The sequence below is a fragment of the Pelophylax lessonae genome, assembly GCF_965119305.1.
Source record: "Pelophylax lessonae genome assembly, chromosome: 6".
Classification (NCBI taxonomy): Eukaryota; Metazoa; Chordata; class Amphibia; order Anura; family Ranidae; genus Pelophylax; species Pelophylax lessonae.
In genome coordinates, this window is record NC_138773.1 from 149,310,088 (window position 1) to 149,328,999 (window position 18,912).

Sequence of the window (18,912 nt, forward strand, 5' to 3'; positions counted from 1 at the left end):
TTTACCTCCAGATTCTGGAGGGCTCTTTGCAAGGTCTTGAACATCGAAGTCTGCTTATCTTCAGCTTATCAACCTCAAAGTAATGGCCAAACAGAAAGGACAAACCAGACCCTAGAGCAACATCTCCGCTGCTTTTCCACTTTCACTCAAGACAATTGGGTAGCCTTACTCCCGTGTGCCGAGTTCGCATACAACAACTCAATTCATGCTTCCACTCACCAGTCTCCATTTTGGGCAAATTATGGTTTCCACCCATCTTTTTTGCCTAACTCTATGCCTGAAGCCGCGTTACCTGTTGTTCAAAACAGGGTAGCCTTCATCCAAGAAAATGTTTTGCTCTTACAAAGAACCATGCAAAAGGCACAAGGAGATAAGGAATTCTACGATAAAAAGAAGAAAAACAGTCCAGCTCTGAAGGTGGGAGACAAAGTGTGGCTCTCCACAGTACATATTAAGTGGTCTTGCCCATCTAAAAAGCTGGGTCCAAGGTTCATCGGCCCCTTCTCGATCAAAAAAGTGATCAACCCTGGGGCCTTTGAATTATGTCTTCCAAGCATGTACAAGATTCACCCAGTCTTCCATGCTTAAACCAGCCATACCTGGTCCCTTCCCTGGAAGAGATGATTTGCCTCCACCTCCTGTTACGGTGAATGGAGAAACAGAATATAAAGTTGAGTCCATCCTAGATTGCCGGAGAAGAGGAAGGCAGGTCCAGTACCTAATTAAATGGAAGGGCTATTCACCTGAGGAGAATTCTTGGGAACCTGCAAATAACATACATGCTCCCAGACTTCTGCGTGAATTCTTCAAGAAATTCTCTGAAAAACAGATTCACTTGGGCATCTGGAGGCTGCCCCTCGGGGGGGGGGGGGGCACTGTCAGAGAACTGCCAACATTGTGTCCAATCAGCGGAATCGCGCATTAGCGTGAATGCGCATGTGCGCACAATTCCGGGCAAACACAGTTGGGAAAGTGCGGGTGCCAGTGCGCATGCGCGTACGCGACAGTGTGCGCCATGCGTAATGGCTCTTGGCGCCAAACGGCCTATTTAAAGACAGCAGCTACAGTCACTAGCTGCTGGATGATCATCAGCCTCCTGTGTTCCCTGTGCCATTGTTTTGCTTGCTGATCTCGACTTCCTGTTGCCGACCCGGATTGCCTTGACCTTGATTCTCTTGAACCCCTGGCTCCTGACCTCTTGGCGTGTTCCCGGACTCTCTTCTGCCTTCTCCAGTGTATGACCTGGCTTGGCTCCCGACTTTGCTTTACCAGTCTTCCAGTTTATGACCTGGCTTGTTCCTGTCCCCGCCTCGTGTCTGCCCGGCTTGCCAAGTGTTCCAGATCTGCCTTGGACTTCACACCCAGCTTGTTCCTTTTACCATCTGGCCATCCCAGCCGGCAACCCGTGCTACTTCGGGCACAGCACTCCCTGTGCCTTCTCCAGTGTATGACTCGGCTTGGCTCCCGACTTCGCTTTACCAGTCTTCCAGTGTATGACCTGGCTTGTTCCTGTCCCCGCCTCGTGTCTGCCCGGCTTGCCAAGTGTTCCAGATCTGCCTTGGACTTCACACCCAGCTTGTTCCTTTTACCATCTGGCCATCCCAGCCCGCAACCCGTGCTACTTTGGGCACAGCTCTCCCTGTCCCACTTCCAGGGGTGCTCTGCACCTAGCCGCTACGGGAGCCCTCTCTACACTCCGGCTTCGGATCAGGTACGTGACACTGTCTCTAATTTTAAAATGAATCTTGCCAAATTCGAGATTCTCCCTATCTGTGTGCCTGCATCCTTATCTGGCTCCCTTCTGGCTGCCTTCCCCTTCACATGGACCACCTCCACCCTGACATACCTCTTAGTCCAACATACGGACTGTTTCGACGCACTTTACGCAGCTAATTACCCCTGTCTCTTAACAGACATCAAACAAGACCTCCTGCACTGGACCAAGACGGCTTTTACTTGGTTGGGGAGGGTTAATATCATTAAGATGAATATCCTCCCCAGGGTCGTGTTCTACCTGCAGATGCTCCCTATCCCCCTGCCCCGCAGTTTTTTCCGACTTCTGGACGGCCCGATTATGGGCTTCGTCTGGAACGATAAGCGTCCCCGAATAGCCCTGGCGACCCTGAAGCACCCTAAACACCTGGGGGGTCTCGGCCTACCGGACATCCAACGCTACTATCGCACAATTGTCCTTCAGCACATCCTCAACTGGCGCTTCCACACCCACTCCAAACTTCGGTCTCGCTCGAAAAGTTTATGGCGGGTAGAAATCTATCATATGCCCCTTGGCTTTCCCAGGAACACCGGGGGTTTTCAGACAATGTCTCTCCCCTTACGGTCCATGCGCTTGCTGTGTGGGACTGGGTGAACAAGCTTCTGGATCTGGCACCCCCTGTCTCCCCATTAGCCCCGCTGGGGGGATACCTTTGGTTCCCTCCGGGAGAACAGATGGCCTTTTTTGACCCATGGATGGACGATGGCAACGCCAGTTGCGGGAAACTGATGGAACGGGGTAAGCTCCTGTCTTATGAAACTCTAAAAGCCCGCCACGGTGGGTCCCCTATGAATTTTTGGAAATATAGACAGCTCCATCATTTCTTTGCGGTTCATGGCCCCACCATCTGTCCCCAGACCTCTCTTAAGCCCTTTGAGCGCCTGTTCATACAGGACGCCCACATCCCTCATATGGTCTCTGAGTTATACCAACTGTTAGGTGCTGCTTCCTCTGCTTCTGCGCCCGTCTGTTCGGCTGTGGGAGCGACATCCAGGAGCAGATCAAATTCGTCCTCAACCTGGATGTGCCCTTCAGCCCACTCCACTTTCTTCTGCACGTACCCTGTATGCCGCTCCGCCGCTATAGACATAGCTTACTGCCTCACCTCCTTAATGCTGCTAGGAGGCTGATCCCAATTTATTGGAAGCGGCCGCAGGTCCCGGGAAGGTTGGAGTGGCGGAGGATGGTAGACAACATAAGAGATGCAGAGGATTGGGTGGCTAAATGTAGAGGGACACGGGAACGCAATGACACAAGGTGGAGACTGTGGCTCGATTATTCGGGTGACCCAACCATACTTCCCTCGAGCCTCGATCAGGCCCTGTTGGTGCTGGCTGACCTGTCCCTAGCTGCTCTCCCCCTACCCAACCCTTAGCCCCTTTTCTGTAGGGTGTCTTTGACTTTCAGATGGACGGGAGGACCTCTTGGAGGCGTGGTGCAAGATGCGCTCCACATCACGGCAGGTACGACATTCTTTCCTTTTCTTCATTCCTTGGGTCTTTCCCCTACCTTACATTCTCCCTTTTCTCTTCCTTTTTTTCTTTTTTTCTCTGCTTCCCTTTTTTTTTCTTTTTCTTTTTCTTTCCCCGTTTATTTTCTTCTCCCACATGCTGCCCAGCCTACCTCTGGTGGGAGGCTTTGCGAATGTGTTGGGCAGACTGCCGGAGCTGACTATGCTGTTTCTTCTTCCCCTCTAGCCCTCTTGGGCCACTGGGCTGGCCTAGGGGCTACGCAGTTTTCCCGTGAGGGCCTGAACTGCTGTCGCGCACCCCCCTTCTGCCCGCTTTGGGTGGCCGAGTGTGCTGGAGAGGGCCCCGGGTCAGAGCGCCACGTAGAGGGAGGTCTGATGGAGGCCGTTGGCCCCCCTCCCCCTGCGGTGTGCTTTGACCCGGGGGTTCCCCTGAGCCAAGCTCCACGCCAAATAGACGTCTGTGGCTGTCATTGGTCAACTGTGGTTCGTGCCCTCCGGCAGCCTGTCCTCTGTCAAATGTTGGTTTTTGCATTGCACTATGTTTGCATTTATTGCCCCTTTTTCTCAGCGTTATGTACCACATTGCACTTTTGTACCCCCTGAGCTGTGGCACTGTTTGGCTACATCCCCCCCTTACACCTTTGACATTGTTGTCACATCCTTTGTTTTTTTCTCTGTTAAAACTAAATAAAGATTCATTAAAAAAAAAAAAAAAAAAAAATGGTTTGGTAGCAGAATATTCGGACCTGACAAAATTTGGGAACAATAATTGCACTTCCCACATGCATATGTGCCTTTGGAGATATTTCTGCTAGAAACAATTGCCGAACGATGACTCTTTACCAGAATGTCTTTTAATGATTTGGAATGTTTATAATTTCTGGGTATGGTTTTACATATTTCTGTATTTTTGTGTCAGAAGTTAATAGATACCAATATTTTTTATAGAGAGCATGGACTTTTTGGTGTTGCCTGTTATATGTCGTTAATACTCTGGTACTGGGTGATTGTTTCACATTGGGAGTTTTTATAGATAAGTGATGATCTGGTGTGATAATTTTCCCTATTAAATGCTTTTTTTAGACTAGTTTTGCTGTAGCCCCTGTTTAGAAGGCGTTTTTGTAGGGCCTCAGCTTCCGTACGAAAATCAGAATCCAATGTACAGTTTTGTTTAAGTCTGAGAAATTGGCTGTAGGGAATACTTTTTAGCAAAGGTGTTGGGTGAGAACTAGCAGTGTGCAAAATTGTATTCCCTGCAGAGGGTTTTCTATACAGTGTAGAACATAGGAGCCCATTGTCGTCAATCAAAATTTTGACATCTAAAAATTTTATTCTCTGTTGATGGTAATTAAACGTGAATTTTAAATTGTAGTTATTGGATTCTATGCTGTTTAAAAATGTGACCAGATCTGTTTTTGATCCTGCCCAAATTAGAAGAATGTCATCTAAATATCGATGCCAAGATATTATGTCACTCAATGGTCCCCTGTCGGTGTCCTCCGAAAACAGTTCACGCGCCTATCCCCCCAGGTACAGATTTGCATAGGAGGGGGCACAACGTGCCCCCATTGTGACACCCTGTACATGGAGGTAATGGGAGCTCTTGTACATAAACACATTGTGTGTCGAAACAAATTCCAACATCTGCATTAGAGATGGCCTTGCGGTTCGCCCGGCGGTCGGTTCGTGGCGAACTTTGCTCCTTTCGCGATTCGCCGAACATATGGCGATGTTCGCGACCGCCATATTAGTTTATATTGTGAAGAACTTTCACCCATGACACATCCATCAGGTGGTACAGGACAGCCAATTGAGACATTTCAGCACATGGACATACCCCCTACCTTATAAATAGACCTGATCTGGCTGCCATTTTACATTCCGCCTTTGTCAGTGTAGGGAGAGGTTTGCTGTGTGGAGCAGGGACAGACTGTAAGTGAAACAAATCGCTAGCAAATAGGTCCACAAAAGTCTTTTTAAGGACGGGTATAGGTGTACTATTGTTTGGCCTATATTCTGTCTTTTGTCAGTGTAGGGAGTGAAGTCAGATACACACAGCGCCTAACTTACTGGTCAATTTTTTGAACTGGTGTGCTACACCAATGCTCCCCCCCAATGCCACATATTGAATTGAGGTGTTATTTAACAGTATACTTTTCTAAGATTGTATTTTAGTCCTGCAAACATTTGGCCTCTTTTGCTGTGCTAACTCTGCTACACACAGTGACAACAGTTACTGGCCAATTATTTGTAGAACTGGCGGACTGACGGACCGGCAGATAGGGAGGAGAGGCAGGCAGAACTTGCATTGCAGAAGAGGTAGAAAGCAGACTGAAAATGTATCAGGAGCGAACCATCAACCATGTACAGTCACATCTGGCACTCCCAGGACGCAGTCACATGGCTCCGCAGTGTGGGCTTTTATTAATGTGTCCGTTGCTGACACCAGTGTTGCCATCTGCAGCCTTTGCAGTCAACGCATACGTCGCGGTAAGCCCAACACTCACCTAGGGACAACCGCCTTAAGAAGGCACCTGAAATCCCATCACCAAGCCCAGTGGGAGCAAAACTTGTGTATACTGTGAACGCCTACTGTACCTTTAGCCATCATATACTACGTTCTTTGCTGTAAGTTCAACCCATGTGAGCTCATGTTTGCACCCTAAACAGCTCGCCACCAACTTGTGTATAATGTGAACGCCTACTGTACCTCTAGCCATCATATACTACGTTCTTTACTGTCAGTTCAACCCATGTGAGCTAATTTTTGCAGCCTAAACAGGCCGCCACCAACTTGTGTATAATGTGAACGCCTACTGTACCTCTAGCCATCAAAAACTAAGTTTTTTGCTGTCAGTTCAAACCATGTGAGCCAATTTTTTGAGCCTGAGTATACTTTTACAAGTGTATTTGTGTCCTGCAACAATACTGCAGCAATATTGCCTCTTCTGCTGAATTAAGTCTGATACACACAGTGCCAAACTCACTGGCCAATTTTTTGAACAACTGGAGTGATAAACCAGTGGCCCCCCAATAGCACATATTGAAGCGGGGTGTTATTTAACAGTATACTTTTCTAAGATTGTATTTTAGCCCTGCAAAAATTTGGCCTCTTTTGCTGTGTTAACTGTGCTACACACATTTGACAACAGATACTGGCCAATTATTTGTAGAACTGGTGTGATAAACCTGTGGCCCCCCAATACCACAGATTGAAGCGGGGTGTTATCTACACAGACACATGGTCTAACAAACACGGTCAGGGAAGGTATATCACTTTTACTGCCCACTGGGTAAACCTTCTGATGGCCGTTAAGCGTTGCAACCCGTGGCACCCGTGTAGATTTAGTTGTACAGCCACAGATTGCAAGGAGGCCTGCCTCTTCTTCTCCTCCTCCTCCTCCATCTTCCCTCTCCTCCTTGACTGACGACTCCTCTTCCACTGCTACCGTCTCTTCTCCTGCGCCGCCCAAGATCCCCAGAACCTATTCCACATGCCAGGTGAGCCGTTGCTTGCCATGCTGTGCCTGTTGTGCCTGGAAGCCAAGAGCCACACTGGTCCTGCACTCCTTTCAGCTTTGCGTTCACAGGCAGATCAGTGGCTGACACCGATGAATTTGTCAGTTGGTAAAGTGGTGTGCGACAACGTTGCCAATCTGCTGAGCGCGCTGAAACAGGGCAAAACACCACATGTGCCATGCATTGCACATGTCCTGAACTTGGTGGTGCAGCGATTCTTTGCCAAATACCCTGGGGTCCAGGACGTCTTGCGTCAGGCCAGGAAAATCTCGGGCCATTTCCGAAGATCTTACACAGCCATGGCTCACCTTGCTGCGACGCAACCTGCCCCTCAGGAGTCTTATTTGTGACTGCCTGACGCGATGGAACTCAACGTTGCATATGCTCGATAGGCTGCTCCAGCAGAAACGTGCAGTTAATGACTACCTGTTCGAACTAGGAGGCAGGACAGGTTCTGGGGAGCTTGGGTTTTTTTCACCTCGCCAGTGGCTGCTCATGCGGGACGCATGCAGACTTCTGTGGCCATTCGATGAGATCACAAAACTGGTCAGTCACGGCCAGTGCGCCATAAGTGACATACCTTACGCCTTCTTTCTAGAGCGTGCATTGCGTCGTGTCATTGATCAAGCCGTCAAGGAGCAGGAAGATCAGGAAGTCGCAATGTTGAATCAATTCCCAGGGGGTGCTACTCCATCTGAGACAAATCAACAGCAGGAGTCTGAAGAGGAGTCAGAGGAGGATGGTGCTGGGGGGGATGAGGAGGAGCAAGAAGAGCATGCTTTAAACCTTTCTGGGATCCCTTGTGTTATCCGTGGATGGGGGGGGAGGAGAACGAGGACAACATTATCCTGGATGATGAGCTGGAAGCAGACCACTATACACCGCTTCCAGTTTAGTGGGAATGGGGGCCTAAATGCTGCAGTGTTTTAAGGGGGACCCCCATATAAAACGCATAAAGGCCAAGGACCAGTAGCGGGTGACAACGTACTTGGACCCCCGGTACAAACACAAAATGGTGGAAATGTTACCACAATCACAGAGGGCGGTCAGCACTTCCAGGCCTTGCTGCGGGTAATGCTGCATTCTGCTTTTCCGTGCGCTGGCAGAGGAATTTCCAGTCACAGAGAGACAGTTGCGGGTAGCAATCCAACAGTGCCTGCAAGAAGAGGGCGGTTGAAAGAGGTCTTGGTCACTTCAGATACGAGATGCTTCTTTCAGCCGAGCCATCGGCAGCTGTACTCCCGATCCAGCATGAGGGAACGCCTGGACCGACAGGTGTCCCACTACATCGGGTTAACGGCCGATGTGGACGCTCTGAGGAGTGATGAACCCCTGGACTACTGGGTGGGCAGGCTTGACCTCTGGCCAGAGTTTGCACAATTTGCAATGGAAATGTTGGCTTGCCCCCCATCCAGTGTCCTGTCCGAAAGGACGTTCAGCGCAGCAGGGGGGATCGTGACTGATAAGCGCACTTGCCTAGCTCATAACAGTGTAGACAACCTCACATTTATACAAATGAATGAGGCATGGATCTCTGAGGAATTCAACACATGTGACCAGTAGACCAGGTTAAATCGAAATTCCTCCACTGATCTACTGGTCACATGTGTTGAATTTCTCAGAGATCCATCCGCTGGTCCTTAGCTTCGCTACATACAGCGGCATAAAAGGCATTTCATGTCCATTGAATGGCAATTTTTTGGGGCCTTTCAGGGCCGACAATTATTTTTTCTCTGAATGCCTAATGTACCTCCAGCCACAGAATACTACGTTCTTAGCTGTCAGGTAAACAAATGTGGATAAAAGGTCCGGAGTTCATTTCAAGTGTGCTATTTGCATTTGGAATCTGTTGCTGTCAACCCTCAATATGAGATCCAAAGAGCTGTCACTTTGAATGAAGCAAGCCATCATTAGGCTGAAAAAACAAAACAAACCCATCAGAGAGATAGCAAAAACATTAGGTGTGGCCAAATCAACTGTTTGGAACATTCTTAAAAAGAAAGAACGCACCGGTGAGCTCAGCAACACCAAAAGACCCGGAAGACCACGGAAAACAACTGTGGTGGATGACCAAAGAATTCTTTCCCTCATGAAGAAAACACCCTTCACAACAGTTGGCCAGATCAAGAACACTCTCCAGGAGGTAGGTGTATGTGTGTCAAAGTCAACAATCAAGAGAAGACTTCATCAGAGTGAATACAGAGGGTTCACCACAAGATGTAAACCATTGGTGAGCCTCAAAAACAGGAAGGCCAGATTAGAGTTTGCCAAACAAAATCTAAAAAAGTCTTTATAGTTCTGGAACAACATCCTATGGACAGATGAGACCAAGATCAACTTGTACCAGAGTGATGGGAAAACGAGTATGGAGAAGGAAAGGAACTGCTCATGATCCAAAGCATACCACCTCATCATTGAAGCATGGTGGTGGTAGTGTCATGGCGTGGGCATGTATGGCTGCCAATCAAACTGGTTCTTTTGTATTTATTGATGATGTGACTGCTGACAAAAGCAGCAGGATGAATTCTGAAGTGTTTCGGGCAATATTATCTGCTCATATTCAGCCAAATGCTTCAGAACTCTTTGGATGGCGCTGCACAGTGCAGATGGACAATGACCCGAAGCATACTGCGAAAGCAACAAAAGAGTTTAAGGGAAAGAAGTGGAATGTTATGCAATGGCCAAGTCAATCCCCTGACCTGAATCTAACTGAACATGCATTTCACTTGCTGAAGACAAAACTGAAGGGAAAAATGTCCCAAGAACAAGCAGGAACTGAAGACAGTTGCAGTAGAGGCCTGGCAGAGCATCACCAGGGATTAAACCCAGCGTCTGGTGACATCTATGCATTCCAGACTTCAGGCTGTAATTTACTGCAAAGGATTTGCAACCAAGTATTAAAAAGTGAAAGTTTGATTTATGATTGTTAATCTGTCCCATTACTTTACTTACTGTTGTAATTCCTACACCGTTCACATGATTTGGATGTAAAGACCCTCAAATTAAAGCTGAAAGTCTGTAGTTAAAGCACATCTTGTTTGTTTCTTTTTAAATCCATTGTGGTGGTGTATAGAGCCAAAAAGATTAGAATTGTGTCAATGTCCCAATATTTATGGACCTGACTGTATATATGTATATTGCAGTTGCCTGCCCGCCGTGTGTGAGAGGCCACAGCCCCACAGACTGTACTGTGTGCACACCACTCATATCAGGTGGCACAGTACCTTGCAGTTTAAAAAAATAATTTATTTTTTCCTCTGTCATATAATTGCAGTTGCCTGCCAGTGAGTGTCAGGCCCACAGACTGTACTGTGCCCACCACTCATATACGGTGGCACAGCACCTTGCAGATCAAAAAAAAAATTTTTTTTTCCTCTGGGCCTGACATTCACTGGCAGGCAACTGCAATTATGACAAAGACTGTACTGTACCCACTGCCCAACACTCATATAGGGTGGCACAGCACCTTGCACGCATAGTACCACTAATTAAAAAAAAAAAAAGACAGGCAGAGGCAGGCCACCCCGCAGGGGCCGTCGTGGTCGTGGTGCTGTGATTTCCTTTGGCCCTAGAATAATGCCCAGAATAATGTCCAGTGTTCAGAGGCCACGTACCCTGAACTCGAAAAATTCTGAGGACATAGTTGACTGGCTTACACAGGACACCCAATCTTCTACAGCTTCTGCTCGGAACCTGCACCATCCTCCTCCAGCTCAGCATCGGGCACCTCTCAAGTTACCACTCGCCCGCCCGCCGGCACCACCAACACTAGCACCACAGCCGCTTCACTTGATCTGTCAGAAGAGTTATTTACACATCAGTTGGAAGCAATAAGTGATGCGCAACCATTAGTGCCAGAGGATGTAGATAATGGGGATATGTCTCAGTCAGGCAGCATTATACACATGGATGTACGTTGTGATGATGATGATGATGTTGTACCTGCTGCTGCTGCCTTTGCTGAGTTGTCAAATACAAGTGAAGCGGCTGATGATGACCATGTGTCCGCGGATGTCACGTGGGTGCCTGCTCGAAGAGAAGAAGAACAGGGGGAAAGTTCAGATGGGGAGACAGAGAGGAGGGGGAGACGAGTTGGAAGCAGGCGGAGGTCATCGCAAGGAGCTAGTGGCACAGTCAGACAGCATGCATCGGCACCCGGGGTCAGCCAGACAGCACGCCAATCAACGCAAGCTGTTGCCACCACCAGAATGCCGTCATTGCAAAGCTCAGCAGTGTGGCATTTTTTTTGTGTGTCTGCCTCTGATAACAGCGATGCCATTTGCAACCTGTGCCAAAAGAAACGGAGTCGTGGGAAGTCCAACACCCACCTAGGTACAACTGCTTTGCGAAGTCACATGATCTCACATCACAAACGCCTATGGGATCAACACATGATGAGTACAAGCAGCACACAAACTCAAAGCCACCATCCTCCTCCTAGTCCAGCATCTTCAGCCACGTCAACCACTGCTGTCCTCCTTGCCCCCATCAACAACCCGCCACTCCGCCTCTCACCGCCAGCAGTTCCTGCTCATCTGCCCACAGTCAGGTGTCTGTCAAGGAAATGTTTGAGCGTAAAAAGCCAATGTCACAGAGTCACCCCCTTGTCCGGCGTCTGACAGCTGGCTTGTCGGAACTCTTAGCCCGCCAGCTTTTACCATACAAGCTGGTGGAGTCTGAGGCCTTCAAAAAATGTGTAGCTATTGGGACACCGCAGTGGAAGGTACCTTGTGAAAAAAAATTTCAGCCAAAGGCAATCCCCAACCTGTACTCTATTGCGGAAAAGGAAGCCATGTCATGTCTGGCACACAGTGTTGGGGCAAGGGTCCATCTGACCACTGATACCTGGTCTGCAAAGCATGGTCATGGCAGGTATATCACTTACACTGCGCATTGGGTAAACCTGCTGGCGGCTGCCAAGCATGGAATGATTGGCTCTGCAGAGGAGTTGGTGACACCGCCACGACTTGCAGGCGGGCCTGCTGCCACCTCCTCTACTCCATCCTCTTCGCTAACCTCGGCTGAGTCCTCTTCTGCTGTTGCGTCTTGCTCCACACCAACTGCACTCCCCCAGCTCCCCAGGGGCTATTCCACATGCTGGATACGACAGTGTCACGCCGTCTTGGGGTTGACTTGCCTGAAAGCAGAGAGTCACACCGGACCAGCACTCTTGTCCGCCCTGAAAGCACAGGTGGATCAGTGGCTGACCCTGCACCAACTGGAGATCGGCTTTACACAGCGTATAAGGGTGATGTCACAGCACAACGGGAATCTTAACAGGGGAAGAGGTGAAAGTAATCCTCCTCCTACCACGACCATGCCGGCAAGGACAGGACGCTTTACAGACGTGTTGTTGATGGAGTACATGCGGAGCTTTTTAAGTCCTACACATCGCCACAGCCCTTCGGGGTCCACCCTCAGAGAACGACTCGACCGACAGGTAGCAGACTACCTTCCCTTAACTGCAGATAGACACTCTGAGGAGCGATGAACCCCTTGACTACTGGGTGTGTAGGCTTGACCTGTGGCCTGAGCTATCCCAATTTGTGATAGAACTTCTGGCCTGCCCCGCTTCAAGTGTCCTGTCAGAAAGGACCTTCAGCGCAGCAGGAGGTATTGTCACTGAGTAGAGAAGTTGCCTAGGTCAAAAAAGTCTAGATTACCTCACCTTTATTAAGATGAATGAGGCATGGATCCCGAAGGGACTGACAGTGGGGGATGCATTTGACTAAAAAAAGGCCTGATGAGATGCCTTGGGCTAAAAATGGTCCAAATTAGCACTTAGGAACGTGACAGCACTTTTGAATATAATTTTGGCCAATAGGAAGACACGCATGACCTTGACCTGATGTGTATGCAAAACATTTCTAATAGTGCTACTGCTCTTATAAAAACAGTAATCTCTTTAGTGATGACAAACACATTATACACATTGGGCCAGCTTAGTTTAGGTTTGTGCTATGCATAGAATTGATTTGTTTGGTAACAAATTAGGTTGCATAGGTTATTATTCAATTTTTAAACTCTGGCATTAGTAAGCTGCTTTCCCTCGATGCTAGTGGTTAGAAGAATATTACAGGATAAAATAATATTATTCTAACTAATATAAAACACGTGTGTAGTAGTACTTGCATATTGGAAGATGAGAAATTATTGCATGTATTGGCTAATTTATTGCAATTTTCCTTTAGAAGTAGGGTGTTGTCTGATATAGGCCCTATTCTCTGCTACAGACACAAAACATTATGGAACTATTGTCTTCAAAACAGTGCATTAAAAAAGCAAATAGCTATTCAATTTACTTAGTTACAGAAATGACAGAAATATCTGTTTTATCAGGATTTTTATTTGCTGATTGACTAACAGTATTGTTTTATCTAATCAATGCTACATTTTCTGCTTTGTGAACACTAACATTTGAATTATTTGAAAAGATAAATCAAATATTGCTGTTTTATTACACATGCTCGCCTCGTGTTGTGTAAACTGCTTCCCTTAGTATTTTTCTTGTTCTGCCCTTGAGAAGGTTTAACATTACTTTTGATGTGGGTCAATTTCTCCTTTAGTACCCTCAGGCAAAGAAATTGTCATCCAAATTGTCAGCTGCTACTTCTTATCTGTCATCAGCAGATGTTATCCTCCTGAGTCTTCAAAATTGCCCTCTCGGGATATCCTTTTATTATGAGGGGTTTGTTAAAGCTTCAAGCTAGAAATACATTATTATTTTCACCTGGCCTGCTTTATATATCTGTTAGAAAAAAAAATCTCAGTTGGGCATTCACGTGAAAACAACAAATAGCTACAATATCAAGAAGTCTCCGTATGTGGATTTTGTAATGTCAGCATCCATCAACATTATTATGGTTTAGCTGACTGTTTCATAATTAAAATCATAATTTTAGTTGGTTGACTTGGGATTTAAATTTTTTCCTTTGTTTCTTTTCCATTTTCACAAAATGAAAAAGTTTTCCACATACAATTCAAGTCCTGTTTCACTTCATATTTGTACCAGAGACTGCCACAGTTGTGTAATAAGACATTGAGGATGAGAAAATGTGCCTGAGCTTGACTTGTGGAGTGTTTGGCCTGGCTGAACCCTGTCCTTTGCCCTACTGATGCTATCCTATGCTCTGCTGACCCCTGTCCTCTCTCCTACTGGCCCCATCCACTGCCCCTCTGACCCCGTCCTATGCATCGCGGATCTGGTCATTTGCCCTGCTGGCCCCTAAACACTGTCCTTGTGAGTCCCTGTTCTCTGCCCTAGTGACCCATGACCTCTGCTTTGCTTACCCCTGTTGACCACTCTGCTGAACCCTATTGAGTGTATTGTTCATCGGTCACTTGGGTATATCCTATTAGCAGCACAGATCTTCTATAGGATTATAGATTATATCAGATATCAGTGAGAGTATTGTTCATCGATCACTTGGGTACATCCTATAAGCATCACATATCTTCTATAGGATTATAGATTACATCAGATAATAGTGAGAATATTTTTCATCGGTCCCTTGGGTACATCCAATAAGCAGCACAGATCTATAGCAGTGGTCCTCAACTCCGGTCCTCGGGGCCCACTAACAGGCCAGATTTTAAGTATTACCTTGGGGAGATGCAGACTAGAATACTGCAATCACTGAGCAGCAAACGAGATCACCTGTGATGTAATTTAGTTATCTTGCAAACCTGGCCTGTTAGTGGGCCCCGGAGGATCGGAGTTGAGGACCAGTGATCTATAGGACTATAGATTACATCATATCAGTGAGAGTTAATTGGTCACTTGCGCACATCTATAACCACCACAGCTCATCTATAGGGCTATCAATTAGATTTTATAAGGTCATTGAATATCTATTGGTCAGTTGCGTATACCCTATGTTGATCTGTATCAACATCATGTCCTAAAGGCCGACAAGGAAAGGCCGACGCTCACAGGCCACGAAAAGAGGTGAGCAGCCTCTTTGTCCATTGTGAAAAGCGGTGGTCACAGTCGACAGTGCATCCTCTGCAGGCGGGGCACGCCTGTCCTTTATTTCCGGTGCTGCCCGTGCTATTCAGCCACAACATGGGGAAGAGTTGGTGGAGTGGACCAATAAGCCGTCCTCATCCTCCTCTTCTTCCAACACCCACGCTCACAGTAGTTTGCCTTCCTCTGCAGCTGCCGAAGCCACCTGTTCCACAGGCTCCTTCTCCACAGCTACTCCTTCTGTTGCCCCACCATCATGCACGGAGGAGTCCACTGAACTATTCGATCATAGTGTTAGTGACATGCTGCTGGAGGATGCGCAGCACTTTGAAAGCTGTGATGTTGGTTCGAAGGTTGATGAAGGGAATAACATGAGCATAGAGAGAGAGGGGGACAATGGCGGACAAGAAACCAGCAGTCATGTTGCCACAGCTAAGAATAAAAATATAAAATTTCCGCGCTAGTATAATGAGTAAAAAGGAATAATAAATATCAGCAGCCAACACAAAATCAACCAACAGTGACTCAAAATGCAATAAAACGTAAAAGTGTAGCGCTAAAGAAAAAATTGATAATCATAAAAGTAATAAACTAGTGTCCAAATGAATAAATCACTAATAATCACAATAATGTGTTTAAAAATGTCCAATTGAATGAGTCCCCAACAAAAAAACTGATGTGGAGAAAAAACATATATCCGCAAGTGCAATAATCCAAGGGGGGGGGGGGATTCTTCCCAGGACACCAAGGGTACGTGAAGGAAGGGAACACCTCTGTGATGGAATATGATAAGCAGCTTACCAGATTTCCATGGCTGCTCAGATTAGTGAGTCAGCCTCTCCCAGCTGTTTAATCCAAACCACTGAAGGTCAGAAATTATATAGGTACTTTGTCAGCTCCAAGGAACCACCACTCAAGATACAGGAGGATCAGTATAGGATTGGCACTCATCAATATATGTCATCAGTCATAAATGAATATGTGAAGAAAAGAGAGGCAAAGCCCATAGCGTAATCCCGTTTAAAACTTGAAATCTTGTTTATTAAAAGTTATACTCACAGTGTTTCATAAAATAACAGGCATATCAATGGCTATGTCAGGGATAAAGATGCGGCGTCCCGCAAGTGGTCCCAGATAGTAGATGATGAAGGCCGGCTAGTTTCAGGGGGCGTGTGGACGTTGCGTCTGGAGTCGCCAACGTTTCGTCTCAATAGACTTCGTCTGGGCGTGACCCCAGACGCAACTCACACGCCTATGTACCCCCGCATCTTCGCTGACTGGTCATGGACTCCCGCCGCTGCACATCGGTAATTTGCGTGTGTCACGATCGTCAACCAATCCGCGATCAGCGGAAGTGACGACCGTCAACCAATCGAGTGTCAGCGGAAGTGACGAGTGCGACGATCGTTCACCAATCCGCAATCAGCGGAAGTGACGATCGTCCGCCAGTCAAATGCCGGCGGAAGTGACGCACATCGACCCATCGTCTAGTGTGCACGTCGGCGGAAGTCACCTGACCAGACGGCGGAGAGGTGTAATATAGCTGATCACTCCTCACATTGAAATCAACAAGAAATTAAAAATCAAAAAGCAATATCCTATATGGACATCTCCTCAAAAAACCTTAATCTTCCCGCATAATTTGTGAAATAATTTGCAGATGGAAGACTTCATATGCATCTTCCAATGAACAAAAGGCTCAGATGTTGATTTCTATTTAAATGAGCGATCATAACAATGCATAGGATAAAAAGTCCGCTCATTCATTTAAAAAAACGGGACAGCAGGAATATTATACAATGATGCAACATACCATACATAAAAAATTAACAATAAATTTAAACAATCTCATTGTAATAAGATTTCAGGATTGTGCGCTTATTTCATCCTGCTGGATAATATATATAAAATTAATAACGCCATCTAGTGGCCAAAATGGTGTAACATTTAAACACCTATGAATTATATGTGAACCATACAAAAAACGTGTAACAAAGTGAAATAAAATTATGAAAATTCATAATAATAAGAGCATATATGTGAAGTGACCTCATATGCTAAGAATAAATACTATGAAAAAAATGAATGCAAAAAAATCAGTGACGATCACACCAAAAACGTATATAGTGTAAACAGCAAAAAATTTTTTTTGTAAAAAAAATTTAAGCAAAAAAAATTGACCAATGACGGCCATCTCTAAATGTGTAAAGTGCTAATTAATAGAATTATATACAGCAGGATGTGTATAACAATGAAAGTAACACATAGACGCACAACCCCAGAAATCACATAATACAAAATTCATACCTAAAAATCATCATATATAAAAAAGATAAAATGTATTAAAATCAACTATTATTAATAAAAGCATTTACATCCCATTCCACATTTAACCCATGGGGAGTATAAGTTTTGAGGATATAGATCCAGCGAGTCTCCATTTTTGATATTTCTCGTCTAGCGTTGGATCCCCTCCAATGTGGTGAAAACTTATCTATCCCTATAAACAATGTATTCTTAGGGTTATTGTGATGACACTGGTCATAGTGTTTTGACACACTGTGGCCTGGGAAGCCCTTCCTAATATTGCCTGCATGTTCTCCCAACCTAACCTGCAATTTCCTCGTCGTGCGGCCCACGTATTGTTGTCCGCACTTGCATTGAAGCATGTATACAACGTTAGTGGACGAGCAAGTGATAAGTGAATCAATCCTATATTCTCGTCCAGTTGCAGAGGACATAAATTTCTCAATTTTCCTTCCCTTGAAGGAATTGAGAGCACAAATTTTGCATCTATGGCATGGATAAAAACCTTTAAAATCGCCAAAGAAAGTAGGTTGGATGGGTCTTTCGATAACATTTTGGGCTATTTTGTGTCTCAAGGAAGGCACACCCCTAAAAATGATCTTGGGATGTTCAGATAGCATAGGGCCCAGAATCCGATCATTTTTTAAGACCGGCCAATGTTTTTTAATGATTTTCTTAATCAGAAAATGTTGAGTCGAATAGGAAGTGACAAACGAGTTTTTAAACCCTTCGTTGTCACTTCCCTTCATCTTTGGACGTAATAGAGACGACCTATCTATGGCTACTATATCTTTAATGGTAACATCCAGTTGATTGGCATCATACCCTTTTTCAATAAATTTAGCCTTAAGGGTGTTAGCCTGTAGTAGGAAATCCTCCTGTCGGGTACAGTTTCTGCGTAACCGCAGAAACTGACCTTTTGGGACAGCATTAAGCCATGATTGATGATGGCAGCTATCGCGTGGAATGAAGCTGTTTCGGTCTGTTTTCTTGAAATGAGTGGTGGTTATGATTTTATCACCTTGTACCACCAAATTCAGATCAAGAAAGGTAATATCAGTAGAGCTACTGGTATGATCCAGTTTGATGCCTCTGTTGTTAACATTTAAACCAGAAATGAAGGAGTCGAGCGAAGGGGCACTGCCATCCCATAGGAGGAGGATGTCGTCGATATACCTCCGCCACAGGATTAACTGCGGAGGGCGGTTGGCGAGGACGACATCCTCCTCCCACTTGGCCATAAACAAATTGGCCAAGCTGGGGGCAAATTTGGCCCCCATCGCGACTCCCCTATTCTGTAAATAAAAGGTGTTGTTGAACCAAAAGAGATTGTGTGACATGGCAAATTTAATAATGTCTATTACAAAACTCTTTTGTTCCTGAAGTAAGGAGCTCCAAAGATCTAGATAGTATCTTACAGCTTCTAATCCCTGTTCATGGTCTATTACAGTATACAGCGACGCTACGTCGGCTGTAGCCATAATATACCCTTCTTTCCAGGAGATATCTTGCAAAATATTAAGGACATGGGTAGTGTCCTTAAGGTAAGATGGAATTTGTTTAACTAAGGGCTGCAAGAACTCATCCGCGTATTTGCCAATCCGGGAACACAGGGAATCGATCCCGCTAATTATCGGGTGTCCTGGGGGCTTGACGGGATTTTTGTGTACCTTAGGTAAAAAATAAATAACGGGCAAACGAGGAGCTGAGGGAATTAAAAATAATTTCTCCTTTTTACTTAGAATTCCATTCTCATGAGCTTTATTCACCAAAGATTGTAATTCTTTTTTGTATCTCACGGTGGGGTTAGAGGCAAGGACCTTATATGTGTCTCTATCATCTAAGATCTTTTTCATCTCAGATATATAGTCCTCT